The sequence below is a fragment of the Cupressus sempervirens genome, chromosome 4 (genome assembly GCF_028749045.1).
Source record: "Cupressus sempervirens isolate cs-2001-9-10 chromosome 4, ASM2874904v1, whole genome shotgun sequence".
Lineage (NCBI taxonomy): Eukaryota > Viridiplantae > Streptophyta > Pinopsida > Cupressales > Cupressaceae > Cupressus > Cupressus sempervirens.
Window position 1 is genome coordinate 269,433,806 of NC_143121.1, and position 19,769 is coordinate 269,453,574.

Genomic DNA, 19,769 nt, shown 5'->3' on the forward strand with positions numbered 1-19,769 from the left:
TGTGTTTAGAAGTTCTTCAATTATGATCTTGAGTGAGCATTTTTTTGTTTTTGACATGTTATGTCCATTTATGTACGTTGAAAGGTTGTAAGTGGTAATTACCCTTTTCCAGTACTCCTTACCATACATCAATGACTCCTAGGACATTTTAATAGGTACTGAGGATTGTAAGGGGTCATAGGTGGTCCTAAGGGGTCATGAGGTGTAGCATAACATAGGACCCCTTAGCACACATTAATGTACCCTAAGAGTCGTGTGATACATTAATGTATGCTAAGGGGTCACAAGGGGTCCTAGGATATAGTAGGACCCCTTATGACCCCTGTTACCCACCAATATATCTGGAGAGTCCTAACATACATGTTAGTGTATCATAAGGGATCTTAAGGGGTTTTAAGGGGTCTTGGGACCCATTAATGTATCTCTATGACCCCTTGGCATACATTAATGTATCCTAAAGGGTAATGGGTATCACTGTGGGAAGAAGGGAAGAGTGAACAAGGGTGAGAGAGGAAGAAAGATGGGAAGATAAAGGAGAGAAATGGAGAGAGGGATGGGAGAGGGAGAGGGGAGAGAGGGAGAGGAGAGATGGTGGGGGAAAGGAAGAGGAGAAAAGAGAAAAAAGAAGGGAAAGGGAGATTTGGTAGAGAAAGAAGTGGAAGAAAAAGAGTGAAACAGAAAAAGGGATAAAATATTTAGTGATTATAGTTCTAAGTTTTATGATATAGGGCTTATCTTTTAGGGTTCAAGTTTGGGAATTAGGGTTTAGGAGAGAGATAACGAAAGGGATGTGGGAGAGGGAGAGAGGGGGATAGGAGGAAAGAGAGAGGGCGAGGGGAGAGAGAGAGAGGGATAGGGGGGTGAGTGAAAAGAGGAAAAAAAGGGGATAGTAGAGATAGAGAGAGGTTTAAAGAGAGAAGTGGAGGGAGAAAATAAGAAAGGGAAAAAGAGAGTGAAGGGTATAGGGGAGAAATGGAAAAGGGGAGGGGAGAAGAAGATATGGAAGAGAAGTAGAGGATGGAGAGAGGGGGGGGGGGGGGGGAGACAATAAATTGGGGGAGAGTGAAAGAGGAGAAGAGATATATGTGGAAAGGGAAAAGGGATTCAAGGTTTATGGTTTAGTCTAGAGATGGGGGTGATATGGAGAGAGTGGAAGAGAGGATGGGGAGAAGGGGGAAAGGGAAAGAGGAAGAGTCTAAGAGAGAAGGGAAATAAACGAGGTAAAATGGAGAAAGGAGAAAAATGACTTAGATTTTTGGGATTATGGCTATAGGATTTTGGGAAAGAGAAATAGAAGGGGAGGGGGAGAGGAAGGGGAGATGAAGAGAGGGATGGGGATGGGGGAGAGATAGAGAGAGGTGGGGAAGGGAAGCGAAGGGGGAGAGAGGTGGGGAAGATTGAGAGAAGGAAAATAGGAAGAGAAGAGAAGTTTCTCCATTTTACCTTCCCCTACTCTTACTTTCTCATTCTCTTCTTCCTCCTCCTCCTCCTCTCTCTCTCTCTCTCTCTCTCTCTCTCTCTCACTCACACACACACACACACACACACACACACACACACACACACACACACATTCTACCCTTGATAGATGAAGAGAGAGAGAGAGAGAGAGAGAGAGAGAGAGAGAGAGAGAGATGGATATAGTGAGATGGATATAGTGAGATGTAGATAGGAAGTGTTTAAGAGACCTAGGAAGGGGAAAGGTACAAAGATAGAGATATTCACAAAGAAATAAAGAGGGGTGAGCATAGTAAGAAATAATTATAGTGGAGAGAGATATGTAGAGGTAAGAGACCTATAGCCTAGGTATTAAGGGATAAGAGATAAAGGTGGGAAAAATAGAATAGAATGGGAGCGAGTGATGGTTAATGAGATAGGGAGGGAAGGGTAGAGATGTATAGATGGTGGGGATGGAGATACATATGGATAGAGAAATAAAGTGCAAGAGTGAGATGTAGTAATCAAGAGAATGCATAGAGAGTGGAAAGAGACAAAATAAAGTGCAAGAGATGAAGAGATAGGAAAATAGGAAAGTAAAGAGATGGGGTTAAGTAGGGAATGCAAGGAAGAGAGGCCTGGAGAGGGGAGAGAGAGGTGAGAGAGACATTAGAGAAGAGAATAGAAGGAGATACATAATTGCATATTTTTTGGGAGATAAACAAAGTGAGACAAAGAGAGAAAGATGATGTTGATATAAGCATGTTGGTTACTAAAATTTGACTAAGCCTAAAATTTTATATGATCTTCAAAAATCTAGAGTCTAAATTATAATTCCTATAAATCTAAAACCACTACCAAACATCTCGACATGAATATATACATGAGATATAACTTATTATTACCTTTGTGCATTTACCCTTACCTTTGATACTAATTTTGGACTGTACCATGCTAGAACTTGATTTTGATGATATTTATATGGTTGTGATATTTTCTTGCAAAGTGTATTTTATATTTTGATTAAGGAAAGTTTGTATGACTATATTGTGAAATTATTTAACATTTGGAATCTTTAAATGCCTCCACAACATAATTCTATCACACATTATTCCAGTAAAACAATTTAGCATTGATTTTAGCTTTGATTCTTGTTGTCATGTGACTTCATTGCATGATGTTTAGCCTAAAATTTTGGTAGAGAAATATGTGCAACTGTGTGTTCTTCTATCAATTGATATTAAATATTTTGTCATGAATTATAGGCTTGATCATGGTTCCTTTTCTACTATTGTATCTATTCTATTTGATTCACTTGCTACTAACAATATACATGGAGAATTTAGAATATTTTTGGGCTAGGTCTAATATGTGGAGATGTGAAGCCAACTTCAAGGATTCTTTTGAGGAATTACTTCCTCAAGTGTGGGAAGATGTCATGTGAGGGGCCCTAGTTATATTTTCCACTCTACATGCTCTTTTCCAATATCCTCCTCCTAATGAAGATTTAATATTTGAAGATATTGAGTATCTTTTGGTGGTTATGTAGTTTTGAAAGACGAAGACATGTAAGAGGCTCATGGATTTATTTATTTTTAGGAACCATGTAACAATCTTATTCATGCTTGGGTGCCTTTCTGTTGGAGTAGATTATGGTCAATATTTTTTGTACATTGGGCATTATATTGCATATTGTGATAATCATGTTTTGTAAGCCAGAGTATGGTCTAATTTTTATTGTATTGGTCTAATGTTTATATGGCCAACTATGTAATTACACACACACACACACACACATACAAATACATATATACATACATACATACATATATCTATACACACACACATACATATATACACACATACACACATATATAACATTAATTATATATATATATATATATATATAATTAACTATATAAATATAATTACATAGTTGCCATATATAATTTTAAACATACATAAATATACATATATACCAACTATGTATTTTTATTTTTATTTTATTGATAAATACCAATGCCTTTTATTAATAAATTTAAAGTTTACATTGTTTTGACCCCGTTAAAGTGCAGGCATTGGGGGAAAAGAATAGGGAAGAAAACCCCTCGACTACCTTGGGGCAATGTTGCCATGTATACTATGGTACTACATTTGCCTTATGTCTAGAGATCTTAGAGGAAGCCATACCTTCCTTAACATTATAATTCTAGTTTGTTTAAAAGTACAAACACCTCTCATGATGGAGGTCTTAGGAGGGCATTCCCTCCTTTACAATGAGGAATCATTTTTACATGAGAGGTTAGAAAAAGTAGAAAGGCTTCCATCTTGATGAAGATTGAAGCTCTATCTGAAGTTGGGAGTCTTACTCTCCTGCAATTTTCCTTGACTAAGATCCAGTATTAGTACTACTTACATGTGTCAAAAATACAATCAAATATTATTGTGTGTTTACTTGAGATAAATCCTTGAGCTTAACCCTAGATAGATTTATAGTAGTCCTACATCTTTGTTAGTGAAAGAATCCATACATAGAAGGACCAAGTAATTAGAGGATCTTTGGTTGCCTTAATTTCTAATTATGTATATATCAGTACTAAAGATGGATTATCAAAGAAGATAAAGATACAATAAAAAAAAAATCAATTAATCCAAGTGCACCTTCCCTATCCAGCTAAACATCACACCATTTCTAAGAAAAGACCATCCATTATTTTGATTCTACCATAATGGAATAACTACTTGCTTCCCCAATCCCCTACTTTTGATAGAAATGAAACACATATAAAATTATCTTCCAAAGAATTTTAATTTTATTGATCACAAATAATAAAAGATATGCCCAATTATCTATTTTAAGGTACATAAAAGACAATAGAGGAGATAAGATTGGATTCGAACATATTCCTAATTTAAACCTTTCTAAGAGGCTCGTACTTAAGATATTAAATACCTAAACCATAATAAAATTATGCCACAAGAATATATCTAAGGAAGACACATTTCCAAAGGGACTACTAGGTCTAATATTATAAATGTATTATAGTCATAACTGAGAAAATTGACAATTAATTATAATAACTTCAAAGCGAGGTAATTCATGTCCACTAAGAAACCACATAAAAGAGATGAAAATAATCATTCTTCACCATTACCAACTTATATTAACTTGAAGTGAAGAGTCTATGGAAAATTGTATTGAAGACTGTTACAATGCACCATCGTTACCCATTACTAGAGCCATAATACCTTTTATTAAAGACTACAATATTGCACTATCATTACCCACTAATCAACCTGAGAGAGCTTTTCTAATATTCTTAATATCTAACAAAGTCCACCCAAAAAACTTTAAATGATACAAGATCCATTTTTTGGATAGCATGGTTAATAGGAAGGTAGGAACCCTCCCCATTAATTAGCATTAAAAGTTACTTTAGACAAGATGGCGATCTAGAACTATATTTTGTAACCTATCACTGTGAACTGAAAATAGATATTGTTCCATTATTTTGTCTATGTCATTTCCTTGAAGGTTAAAATTTAAAGTAATCATGATTTCAAAATGCCTATATTTCCCAGGAGAAGAAATAGAGTAGAACCAATACAACATCATAGTGTAGAGAGCCGTAAGAATTCAGAGAGAATCAAATAACAAGAAACCCATTATTAATTCCAATGAAAAGATTGATAATCTAGTGTAAAATCATCTTCAACATATATTTCCATAGAAAGTGTTAATTGGAAAGGTTAAGTACTGGTGGGGGAGGGGGAGGGGGGGGGTGTGAATCGGTACTTATGGATTTGATCAATTTCAATAATTTAACAATTATCACTATTAGTTCGTTTACTGATAGTTGTCTTAGTGTTACCCATATGCTGGAAATTAAATGCATAAAGTCAAAAATAGAATTGCATAGTCAATCAAGTAACCATAACACAAGATTTTTGGTATCACAGAAAACCCTTAATCAGAGGGGAAAACTGTGGTGGGGATGGTATGGTTCACAACTTCTTCTCTACAGTAGAAAAAGGTTACTAGTTAAGGCTTATAGCTTTGTTGCCTTCAGAGTGACTCACTCGGTAAGGAGTGATTAATACGATGCAAATTATATCTTCAACCTATTAAGACTACCATGTTAAGAGATTTCATCACATCTTTGTGGCATTCACCATGTTAAAGGATTTACAAAAGTTCCTATATGAACTTAACAATCCTTTCAAAGACTACCTTGTTAAAGGATTTAATACACCTTATTGATTATGGGTTCACATAAATAACTTGTTCTGATATTGTTTATGTTTAAGCCTATTAGATTCATTCAACAAATTGACTTCAATCCTTGAAACTGCACTTGATTTCACACGGGTGTCTTGTATGGTCCTCTCTATCTCTCTTGTTCTCATCATCTATATCTTTTTAACCATCAACCTTGATCTCATTGATCCTTCATATAATCTAGACCTTTGATTATAGGGTTTATAACTTTTCTTTCTTTATTGTCGGCTGGTATACAAAACTTCCTTTATCTACTACTTGAATTTAGTTATTCTGATAGCTTTCACATTACGCTAATAGCGCTAGCTATATATTCTAATAGTTATTTGATAACACTTGCTTTTGACTGATAATCCCCCTTATATGTCGATAGTGCCTTCCCTTTTAGGTTCCCTATTTCTTTGACATCAATGAGAAAAATATTATGTGCCAACTAATCTGTATTCTTGTTATATGCCAACAATCTCCCCCTTTGGCATTGATAGAAAAATAAAAACTTCTTTTTAAAAAAAACTTGTTTAAATTTGATTTTGTAGCACATAGCATTCCTCTACTTTATATATCCATTTCCCCCTACACACACGCACGCACGCACGTGTGCACACACACACACAGTGAATTAACTCCCCCTATGTATATTCTTCTCCCCCTTTTTGTTTCTATCACTCAATATCAATAAACATGATAAATAATATATACATGAAATGTTAGAGTAAATAGATATTTTCTAATTAACTCTAGTCTACTTAATCTAAACTTTAGGCATATAATAATTAATTCTTTTATTAATTATTATTATGCAACCTAGGTTAGACCTTTTTTAGGGTTTTAATCTCCTTTATAAGGATGATCTCTCTTTGTAAATAACCAATTCATTTTTTATAATAGCAATTTCTCTTTTTTGCTCATCAAGAATGTCTCACCTATGGATTTGACAATTTTAGCCTCCATAGCCATTTACTTCTCTCTTTTGCGACAGGTGTTTACATGCAAGTGATTCTTGGGAGCCGTGGGGTTGATCTTTCATCAACTCCAACATGGTATCAGAGCTCCAGATCTTCATTCCCCTTGTTCTATTTGTGAGAGATTTGATGTTGGTTTTTAGATTTGAGCTTTCAACATTTTTATATTAGATCTGGGGGGTCATTGTTTTTTGGAGCACTTTGAGCCCAAACAAACATTACCTTTGAGCTTATAGCACTCAAAAACCCCCATTTCCATATAAAATATGTCCAGTTTGGATGCTATTGAAATTTGAGGCAAACAATTTTTGCACCCAAGTCATTTTGACCTAGGAACGCAAATTGAGACAAAGTCAACCTTTTATTTATTAAAAAATAATCGTATTTTTTGACACTCTCTACCCCATCAAGCATTTTGTGGGTGTCTTCTAGACCCTGATGCCCATGAGCATTGTGCTCACACTTCGGACTATGAGCACTCTGCCTTGGTTTTGTCGGTATATATATATATTTGTGAACTTCGCACTCTTGGGTAGCTACTGTCAATCTGAAAATACAGGTACTATTGGTACATGGCTGTGATTCCTTGAACATTTTTTTGGTGTGATTCACAACCATTCTTGGATAAGTGCCTAAGTTTTTTGGGTGATGACATTTTTTATGGGACGTATGCACATTCATTGGAGGGCGTGTTTGCTCTTGGTCAAAGACCCCCTCTTCCTTGGGCCTCATCTTTGCTCACACGATCTCCTAGCTTTACCTAGAGGTACAATGCTTGGTGACAAATGTTTTAGCATTTTATTGATTGGAGCCCACCCACTCACCCCCCCCCCCCCCCCCCCCCCCCCCCCAACACACACACACAGTTTGGCCATTTGTTTTATCAACAACTCATTGGGTAGTTTTGCTTCTTTTTTTAAAATCAGCCACGTAATTGGTGGTCTACATACCCTTCAATCTCCTTCAACAAGCTCCTCCAAGAGGTCCTATTCCAGTCAATGCTTGATTAGTGTTGGCAGTGGTTGGTGTCTTCACGTCATCACTCGATTTGGAGATAATGCTAAGTTTTTCAGCTCTTCTTGCCCCGTGATCACGACCTTACCTTTATTTAACTATCAGTTGGTTTATGGTATTCACTTATGATTTGGCATGGTCTTTGGTGAGAGTTATGATTTGTTGCGATTCTCGTGGGCTTATGCTTTTTGCACTCCACGTCAATCTACTCACTCTAGCTCGCATGGATTGAGGACCCCAAAATAGTTTTTGTGCGATAGATTTATGACTCACAAGGTTTGGATCTTGTAAGATGAAGGCACAAGGATAATCTGAAGGTGGCACTTGGTTTGTTTAGTAAATCATGCCCACAACATGATTCTTTTTTGGTGGGAATTGCACATTTCTTCTCTAGTTTACATGCCTTTCAATGCCCCTTGTCCAATTAGCAACTAGCCCCAACACATGCTTTTTCTATTCAACATATGTATTTGTGTGTTGAACTTTAATTGTGTTGGTCTCTTGCTACCGTCAACAATTGAAGTTGGAGTTGTGTTGTTGTGGGGACAATTTTTTTGGGCCCCATTTTTCCATTTGCTATGGTGACATTGTCCTACGTGCATGTACCAGTCCTTTTCTCCATGAAAGTCGACCATTATTTTGCCTTGTTTGGAAATTATTCTAAAACACTTGCTTACATTTATGGGCACTGGTAGTTTTCTTTCGCATCACCTACCATTTTTTGACACACTAGGATATTTTACTTTTTAGCGAGTATTTTTGGAAAACTAATAATTTTTAGGTATTTTTTTGCCTTGACAACCATTTGATCATCAAATTTGGGCTCATCACTTGCTGACATCAATGTCATGTCAGCACTCCATCAACATATCTTGTCACCCTTTTAGCCTCTGTTTGGACCTACCTTTGCATTTTAGCTCATATCTGAGGCATATAGACTCTATTTTCCAAAAAAAAGATATTGTCGAAAGCTAGTTTCGAGCCCATCACAGTGATATAGGTGTTTTTTAGTTTTGATGCTTTTTTTTTATGGCTTTTTTTGTTGTCAAATTTAGGGGTACATTTTTGCACTCTAGGAGACATATCTTGAGCATCTGATCTTGGATTTGGGAATTCTTTATATCATTGGAAAGGTCTTTCTGAGATCTTTCTAGCGATGCTGGTTGTTTTTCTAGATTTTTCTCTAGGCACATTCTATTCAGTCTTTTGCATTTTTGCATTCTGGTGGATATCTTGGTTGTTTCCGATTTGGGGATCTATTTTGTTGCTTTAGATGATTCATCATGGCTTGTACTATCTATTGTATTAGTCTTATGTCTCTTTTGGTCTATTTAGACATCACTTGTATGCATTCTTGCAAATACATTGAGATAAAATGCCATATTGCATATGTATTTTCATTTCAGTTATTTTGCCTTATTTTGCCTTCTGATTCGAGCAGTGTCATATGAGGACACTCATGCAAATTATTATATTATTGGGATTTATTATGTCTTGTGCCTTATTGTGTATGCACTACTCATGATTAAAGTGCCACAGGGGATTGATGTTTTGCCTTTGTTTGTCATCTTCCTTTGTCCAGTGAGTGTCCCTTCTGTGACATTAACCTCATGACGTGTCTAAGATTGATCACCTCAGTACACACATATGTACTCTTTTGTGCATCTTGATCATGGTTCGTTGACATGCAATTCTTTTGGCCCACTTTTCCAATTACCTATTATCTCACCCTTGTCTACATTAGGGGGCACTTCTGTTGTTTCTCATGCTTCCTTGGTTTGATTGATCAACTCTTCAAGCTTTGGTGTTTCATGCCATATGTGTCTTTGAGTTTAGTTGTTTGCCTTTGTGTGCCTCCTGATTTGATGCAAATTATAGTCTTCTCTACCTGGCTAGGTTCTATTTCAGTGGAGGTTCTTCAAATCAATAGTTACTTTTGACAGAGCTTTGTCACTTCTACATGCCTCAATGGTTTTTTTCATGATCATCTTTTGTTCCTATCTTTTGGGGCATTCTCTATTTTGGAGGCTTCTTTATTCCTTCACTAGTTTCTTTCAGCATGTTTTCCATCTCTTTTTGGAGTAGGGTTTTTTCCATGTGGTTTTCTCTATTTCTCCTCTTTTCTGAGATTTGGATGTGCTTGGATACCTCATCAAGCTTTGTTTGTCAAGACCCAAATCTACTTTCAATAGTAGTTTCTAGTTTTTTAGCTACTTCCTAAGTTTATCTTAAGCAGGGAAGGGGGGGGGGGAGTGTTAGAGTAATTAGACATTTTCTAATTAACTCTAGTCTACTTAAGCTAAAATTTAGGCATATAATAATTAATTCTTTTATTAATTATTATTATGAAACCTAAGTTAGACATTTTTTAGGGTTTCAACCTCCTTTATAAGGACGACCTCTCCTTGTAATTGACCAATTCATTTTTGATAATAGCAATTTCCCTTTTTTTCTCATCAAGTATGTCTCATCTATGGATATGGAAATTTTAGCCTCTCTAGCCTTTTGCTTCTCTCTTTTATGATAGGTGTTTGCATGCAGGTGATTCTTCGAAGCCGCTAGGTTGATCTTTCATCAACTTCAACATGAAAAGCTTAGATAAATTATAACTTTGCTATATAATACATGCATACCTTGCACTTGTGATTTACAATAATGCATTCCATGTTTCCTTTAATGTTATTATACTTGTGATGTGCCTTTGTAAATCATATGCAAAATTCTCAAGAGTCTTAACTATACACGCATTTGGTAATTGAAAAATTTATTTTGCTTCTGCTAGGTTAGTTTTGATAATATCAATGTGTGGTGTTATCATTCCTCATAGTTCCAAAACTGTAGCAATTGTTCTCTCTTTTTCATCTTTAAGCTCTTGCTCTCATGATACTCTCTTATAACTTTATTGAATTCTCCATGACATTTTATGTGGAGTTTAGTCCTCTGATATGACCTATTATCTCACTTTGCATACCAATAATCTTTGTCTCAATCTCAGTAGTAAACATGTCATAATTACACGATGTATTATACATGGTTGTTGATTTAATCAAAAAAATTTGTAAAGAATCAATAATTTGTTCTAGCTCGCTTCTTAAACTTGATATTTTGGATGCTAATATTTGTTTAGCTCATTCTTCAACTTTATATGTTGCATGATCTCTTACTAGGTGCTTGTTGTCACTTAGATTGCACCCTTATGTTGAAAATAACTTTCCAACAATCTAGTGAAACATGGGATGGTCCTTGGCCTATGGCTATGCCATAAAGAGGATCAACCTCCAATATGAAGGGTCGACTTCCCTTGAATCACCTTTTGAAATAAACTTTAACTTTATAGGAAAATGAGAGAGAGAGAGAGAGAGTAAACATTAAGTAAACTTTAGCTATAAATGAAGGTGATTCACCAAAACTATGGAGTGATGCAACCTTGAATGAAACTCACAACTTGAAATGACTACAACAATTTGATTATAGAAAGATCCTATTAACATTAAGTGCATAAAATGTAACAAAGTGCGAGATTTGAAAGAAGGAAATTTGTTCACAAATTTCAAACTTAGATTGCACACAAATTACACTTACTCTTCTCATAAACAACCTCTCAAATATCTCTCAACAATTAACTTAAGACAAGGTTTCATGAAAAATACAATAACTTAAAGATGGAAATGCTTAAAAGACAATGAAAAATTAATAATAGGACCAAAGAGAACCACTGCATATTATTTAGAAGGAACCAAAATATTCAAAACTACATCACAAAATGGGACTTATAAAACACCACCTCTCCAAGGAGATAGAATTCAAGAACTCACAAGGAGGTAGAATGTAAGAGCTAGCTGAAATAATACTCAAGAATGGGATATAAATAGGTTTGAAATCCACAAATGCATCATCTCCTCAAAATGGAAGCATATCCACGATTCCCCTCAAATCAGCTGGTAGGTGTAATTTGTCATGTCCATGGATCATGTTGAAATTTGAAATTTAAAATCTCGCTCAAAGTAGCTGGTAGGTGTAATTAACTTGCCCTTTTATAAAATTATCCTACCCATAAACTTTGTATAATTAAATCAAGTTATCCTCTCAATTTTCGCATTTCAAAAATATATTAAAATGGAATGATTTATAAGAATATCATCCATTTAAATGTTTACATTAAATGCAAATGCAAAAATAAAAAGCCCCCTTCTAAACTTGCATATTTTATCTTGTCAACTTCCCCAATTTGCATTTGAAGATAAAATTTAAATAAAATGATTTATAAAACATCATTTTATTTATTTTTTTACAACAATAATTAGTGCATACAAATTTCTTGAAATTTAGGCATCTACAATTCAATTATCCAGCCATTTAAAAATATGCTTCAACATTCTTTTTAATAGGACAAATTTTAGGAAATGGATTATATGACCTCATAAATATTCATAATTTTTTTTCTAGAAATAATAAAATTTATTCATAACCTCAATATATAACTCCTCACCAATTTATAGGGTCATATGAGTCCATATGTGGCCGTACTAATTTTTTCATTATTGACTGCAGGCTCAAAAAAAAAATTATGGGCAAGGTATTATCACTAAAATGAGCATAACTTTTCATTTCATCATGAAAATGCCTCAAAACTTTATTTATATGAAATAAAAATTAGATACCTTTCATTTGAGCATGATTTTTCATAATCAAATATCCATATATGTCTGTACCATTTGTGCAAAGTGCTGCAATAGTCAAAATCAACAACTAGTGAAATTGTACACTTCCTGGAGCAATTGATAACTTCAAATTTCTTCATTCTTCAAGTTGTAGATTCCCTACAACATTATTTTTCTTGTTTATCCATTGTTGTTTCCTATAGCTACACTTATATTTCTTATTAAATGCAACCGCTTGTAACATGTAATCTTGATTGAGCTTGTAAGGTGAAAATTAGATAACATTGCTCTTCAAGATCTATTCCAGATTCACCCATTTTGTCTAAATAAAGTTTCAATTTGTTGGGTATAGAGTGTTGCTTGTTCACAATTACTTCCTTCTAGTGTTACATCTTCAAATAAATATAGTTTTTTCGTCAAGACTAGCTTCTTGAGTCATTTAGAGCTTCTCATGACTATTGTTGTCTTGATCTATAGAACTCAATCAAACTCATCTTTCTCTTTCTTCTTCAACTTCAGAACATTCTACTTCAAAATTTCAAATTGTGGATAATCACTTGGTGGATCATTATCTTCCTCTTCTTCAATTTCTCTCTTTCTTTTTCCTTTGACATCAAATTGTTTCTTATTATCGCCATTCTTTTGGAAACCATCAGGGCTTGATGCTTTCTCTAGGTGGAGGTCAAAAAGGGATTTCCTCACTTCCTCTATTGATAACCCTTGATTGATAAATTTTTTATCCACATCATTTATAATTTTAGGTATATTTGTGAGCATTATATTTTGCATCATTAGATTCGAACTATTTGATTGGTTGTATACATCTTTGAAAAAGTCACTAGGAAATCTTCTCACTTCCTAAGGGTCTTTCGATATGGATTCATCACTCTCTTTGATCCAAATTATTCTATTTATTCCTCTTCTCATGTTGGTGTTGTTATAGATTTTTTTTGAGTTCTTGTCACCTTCTATTAACCATAGTTCTCTTGATTTTTACCTAAAATACACCTCTTATTTTGATAATAGATCCTCATGTTTATAGATTAGATATTTTTTCTCTAGAATAACTCTCATAATTCATTCCTTCATAATATTTCCTTCTAATTATTCTAATTCATTTTCAACTTCTTCTTTTTCCTCAAACCATTCCAATTTTTTTTTCTTAATGTGTTTAAGTTTTGATACAAAGCAATACAATTTTGTGCCTTGAAAACTTCTTTCCTTCCACCATGATTCCAAATGAGACAATAGATTGTTATCTAAAAACCACATTTTTCCAAATTTCAATGGATAATTCATAGGTTTGATTTCTTCTATTATTTCCAATCTTTTTGATGGATGATCTAATCCATTGAAATATAAATTTGATGCCTTTAATGTACAATTAAACATATAGATGTTTCCTTTGAATAAAAACCTATCAAGTTTCTCTGCTATGAAGTTTGAACCATCCCTCTTATTACTCCATGTAAAAATACCATTTTGAAAATGTATATCCATGATGTTGTTAGAAAGCACTAAATGTATGAATTCAAGGATAGATTGGGGTTCATACATTACTGCTCTTTTTTTCTCTTCTCTAGTTAAACGAGCATTAAAATCTCCTTAGTAAAATTATAGTTTCCTAGTTGTTCAAAAAGAATCCCTATGTGTTGCCATACTTCTTGCTTACCACTAGTCTGAATAGGTCCATACATGTTGATTAGCAAGAATTTAAGATTATTATTTAGGCTTTTTAGCCACCCCCCATCCAATTATTATGTTTGATGTAGATCTCAAAGATGACTTTTCTAGGGTCCCATAGAGTTAATAGACCCCCAAATGCACCCATTGCTTCAATGTTGTCACATTTCCACAGACCAATATTTTTCTTAAATTTGTTTATTTCTTCTAATGAGAGTTTAGATTCTTGAATTAGGATTACCATTGATTCCATTAATTTCAAATAGTGCTTAAGTAAATGTTTTTTTTAGGGGCATTAAGAACCCTAATATTCTATGATGATACCTTCATGACTCCATGGGAAGACTCTACCCCTTCCCATAGTTATTAAAGGCTAACTTTTTCTTCTTTCCAACTATCCCATCTTTTAGTCTCAATTCTGCCAAAGATTTTCTAACTCTCTTTCTTACAAATTTGTCATAGTTGGGACCCTCCTTACCTTTGTAAATCTTAGCTAAACCTAAGGAGTTTGAAGTTTCCTTATCCTTTGTGGCCTTTGGTTCATTTAATTTTCCCTCTTCCTCTTGAGAAAGGATACTTTCTACTATATACAATTGATTTTCCTAGTTAGAATGGGTTACTTCTATCATTTCCTCTATAGCTTGGGTGTCATTATAACTTTATTTGTTTAGTTCCATCATGTTTTTTTTATCGTTAAGAAGCCAAAGCTAAGGTTAATTATTATTATTATTTGTTATGATTAATAATTATGATTATTAATTAAGCTTGGATAAATTCAAACCCAAGACCTCCCAGATAAGAGGCTTGTAATTTACCATTGTGTTGTAGGCTCTTGTCTTTAGTTCCATCGTGTTATATATAACTTCCAAATTCAATTAAATTTCATCCTTGTCTCTAGATGGTTGGATTTATGAACATGTTGCTTTTTCTTTTGAATCTTCCTCCTCCACAAGGTATGGTGTATCTTCAAAACCTTGTGCATCTTTTTTCATTTTTTGTTTCTTTTCCTCATTGCTCAAGGTATGCCATTAAATTAGGTCTTATCTTAATTCTTCTTTTACTTCCATCACTTCCTTCATTAGTTCATGTTGACTTTGTGAGGATCACTACTATAAATGTATTTGCACTGCCTATAATTTATGTACTTTCCAAAGGCAGTGATCTCTTGCATTTATATAGAGAATAAGTTGAGAAGAGACATATCCCATGAATGGACATGTCTATTAATTATTATATGATTAGCATAATGAAATTTATAATAATGTGTACATATATATACATAAAAACATCTTAAGTCATTTTATAATAATTTAATAATAGTTGTATATACTTATATAAGTATGTATACACCTCATATCTTCACTAGTAGTTATCCGACTAAAGCTACAATATATCAACACTCCCTCTTAGCCAGGGAGGATAAAAACAAGATATATTATTACCTCAATGTAAAATTACGAATGACAAGTTTTAAGGATATCTTTGATAAGATGATATCCACCATTTTAGCTATCATCCCATGAAATTAAGAGTAATGGTTTCCTGAATGTCAAGTCACATGACATTCAACAAGTAATCTGAGTAATGAGTAATGACCTCCTAAACATCGAGTTGCAAGATATTCACCAAGTACTCTGAGTAATGGTCTCTTGAACATCAAGTTGCATGATATTCACCAAGTACTCTTGAATAATGGTCTCATGAACATCAAGTTGCATAACATTCACCAAGTACTCAAAAAATATTCATAAGGTATGTGCACACATATCCTTAATGATACTTACCATAGAAACATTGATGGTCTATTTATGGAACTTAATCCAACATGAAAGTTATCATCTATCATGATCTGTCTCAGACATCATGTAATTTCTATTACAATAGAAGGTCATGGTCTATTTAAGGAACTTAATCTACCATGAAAGTTATCATCTACATGATCTCCTTAGTCATCATGTAATTTCTGGAGATCATGTAGATGTCCATCATAATAGAAGGTTAAGTTATTGAAAGATTGTCACATTCCAATAGCTTTTACAAGTGCAAGTGATAATCATTTGGAAGTCGTCACTTCCTCATGATGTACATGGTGCAAGGGCACCTAAGAAAATATCAAAATATTTATAAGAACAACAAATTCAATATAGTTCAAGGGGGCATACAAAGTCATATTTGATCATTATTTATGATTAAATATAAATTACGTAATAGGAAAAATAAAAAATATGTAATTGGGAAAGTATTAAAAAGGGGGAGGGGGGGGAAATACATTACCAAAAAGAATGGACAAAGATAATTAGTTTTTTAGTTATAATAGTTTGGATAACTACCAAGAATCAATTTTATGTTCTTGGTTGAAAATATTTTGGAGTGATAGTTTCTGGGTGAGTGGTGTGAAAATCCAATTTTGGCTAAAGTAGGCAAAATAGAGCTCCCTCTGTGGAGAAAAGATATGTAGTGGGAGAAAATTAGAATTTATAAAAAAAAAATTATGTAGTTTCTATGTACTTCTTCTAGTTTGTATTTCCATGATTCTAATATTTTAGTTTTCACATGAAAAATTAGATTTAACACTTGGATTTGCTCATGAAATCTAATAAGGATAACGTTGAGTTGTTTTAAGCACTAAGATTTAGATCCATTCATGTTTTTGGATGCAAACCGGGCTGCCTATTATTGAGTACTTTAACATTTCTTGGTAAATGTTTAAGTGTCTTGATACTTTTTAGATTTTAAACCATTTTTTTTCCGGTGGTAATGTTTGAAGTTGAAAAAGTTTCTAGCTTGTTGTTCTTACCATTATTGGCCTATGGAATTGGGAATTAAGATTGATTCAAAGAATAAACAAGAGCTCTATAGAGCTATAGTCCTGCCTTTCTCTACAGAGTTATAATCCTATCTTTTGTACGAAAAGGTAAATATGAAGCATTTCAAATAATTATTTGAAGAAAAGAAAATGTTTGATTTGAACAACAATCATGAAACAATTACCATCCTACTGCTATCCTCTTGCTTGATAATGCTGCTTGTAATGAGATAAAATTGAACATGCAAAACTTCTTTAGTCTTTCAGAGCAAGAATTATAGATCAAAGGTGGGAGTATGGATAAGAAAATATGGAGAACACCTTTAATGATATGTAAGAGTGAGAAGGGGATGGAGTCGATCAATAATAGCAGAGGTATTAGTGTTTGTAATTAAGCAGGTGACAAAGATGAGAATGATAGCTCTAGAGAAATTAGTTATTGCATTGCCTCAGATCGATCTAAAATATGAGTAAATTATTGAAATCTATCTCTAAGTACAGGGTCAAGATCAATATAAACTATATGAAGAATGTTGGAAATGATTGAAGAGATCATTAATGAAGAATGATGGAACTGGTAAAGAATGTTCTCAATCATTGTTTTGTCATTGATGTCAAACTTACTACTTGCAGGAATGACAATCGCTTTAGTGATCCAAATACTATCAATTGGTTGATTGACAAGGAGGTGGCAATCAATAAGATGTAACTAGAACACCTAAAGAAAGGTTGAATTTATGGTGTTATAATAAAGTACAAGGATTAGCTAAGCCTTTGATGAAATAGTGTATTGTTGACATACTCTAAGACACAGAGAATGGACACACTAAAATACATCAAAGATGTAAGGTTTAGCTAAGTCATTTGTAAAGCCTAACTAAGTTCATAAGAGAGTGTCGAGAAAACTAGTTAGTGCCGAACAGATTCTTAGTTGAAGCCAAGCAAGTTCACCTTTAGAGTGTGCCGAGTGATTTTCAAGTGCCAAGTGAATATCAAGTGTTGAATGATTTTCAAGTGCCGAGTAAATATCAAGTGCCGAGTGAAGATCAGGTGTCAAGTGAAGATCAGATGCCGAGCAAAATACAGGAGTCGAGTAATATAGAGGGTGTCAAGCATTAGTAAATCAATAGTGCTGAGTTGCTGCATTATTTTGAAAGTCGAAGATTCGCCAGATCTGAGCCGACAAGGTTGTTACCTAGAATTTTGTGAACCAGATAAAAGATAAGAATGATGAGTTGGTGGCACAAAACTCTATGTAAAACATTTTCTAGATGAAGATGAGATATGGGACAGATACATTGTATCCTACCTAATCTATTGAAACCCTAAAGTTGGAGAGGGAGAATCGAGTGGGAAAGGTATTCCAGATTTCTATTTAAGGAGTCATAAGGTCACGAAACAATATGTTGGTCAAGCATGAAAGCATGAAGTGCTAAAGAAGGTGCTAAGGAGAAGAAAGCACATAAACTCTATTTCGATAGATGACCACAAGGATGATTGCATTGGTATGATGAGTAAGAAGACTCAAGGAGACGAAGCTTGAGAGGAAGACAAGCTGTTTGAGCCATAGTGATTAAAGCCAAGCAAAGGATTGAACTGAAGTGTGATCTGTAATCTGCAAGATATGTTGTAAGTTGTATCAGATCAAAAGTCATTATTGTTACTCTCTAGAAATTTTCACCATTAGTCTAAATCCTATGGAATTAGGTTGGTTTAATAGCCATGTTATAAATCCTTTAATAGGGTGACATTCCAAGTGAATGTTCCAAAGTCCTTTGACCAGGCCCATTCCTAACCGTATGGTAAAATCCTCTAACAAGGTCACATTTAACAGTGTGTTGTAAGCCTTTAATAGGGCAAGTTTTTAACAGGGCATCACTTCATAAGAGTGAGAATTGAGTAGCATGTTATTGGTGGTTTTTCCCAAATTGGGTTTCCACATAAATCATTGTGTCATGTGTTAATCTTGCATGTTTTACTCCTGCATGTTGATTTGCTGTAACTTGCTAAGATGGATGTTTTAAACTTGGATGAATGAATAGTTTAATGAGCTCACTATAATTTGTGAAAAAGTATTATTAGGGCATTTAGACCTTGGATAACTGATTCACCCCCCCTCTCAGTTATTCTAAAGAATTCTAACAGAAGAAGAGATAATTCTTTTTTTGAAGAGGCCACATATTCTCTTATGAAAATGAGCTCTTCTTTTGGCTGCATCTTTAACAAATTTAATGGGAAGCTTCTTCTTTCCTATCTGATCACTCTATCCATATAGAACACTAATTTCATTAGATACAATGCACCTACTTAAGAATGCAATTTGTAGAGAAAATAGGCTTTTGAGTTTGTAAAATTGACTTCTTAAATAGGGTTTGCACAAAATTAAGCATTTTTGGGGGTCACTGCTTTTATTTCAACTAGTTTATTACTTAATTGATTTGTTTCTGGATTTGATTATGTAAATATTTTTACCATCAATGTTTCGAATCACACTACATGATCCATCGTCGCTTTGTTTTGCATCTCTTGTTCTCTTTTTATCTTGATGATGGATCGCGTAGTGTGATTCAAAACATTGATGGAAAAAATCTTTACACAATCAAATCTAGAAACAAATCAATTATGCAATGGATTGTGGAAATTTGATCTCTTTAAATAGTTTATTACTTTTTTGATCTTGTTTCTACACAAGCTAATGTTCAGAAGTTGACTGCATATTTGAATGTTTGCATGAGGACAAATATTCTAAAAATAGAGAAATGGATTTAAATGAACTATATTTAGAAATTCTAGGGAGTAGAAAAATATGCTCATTCAACACTATGAAAAAGAGAGGAAACCCAAGTGATGTGGAATTAGCAAATGATGAAAATGGGTGCAAGATTACTAAACAAAAATTTAATTACAAAAACCAGTCAGCAATATTT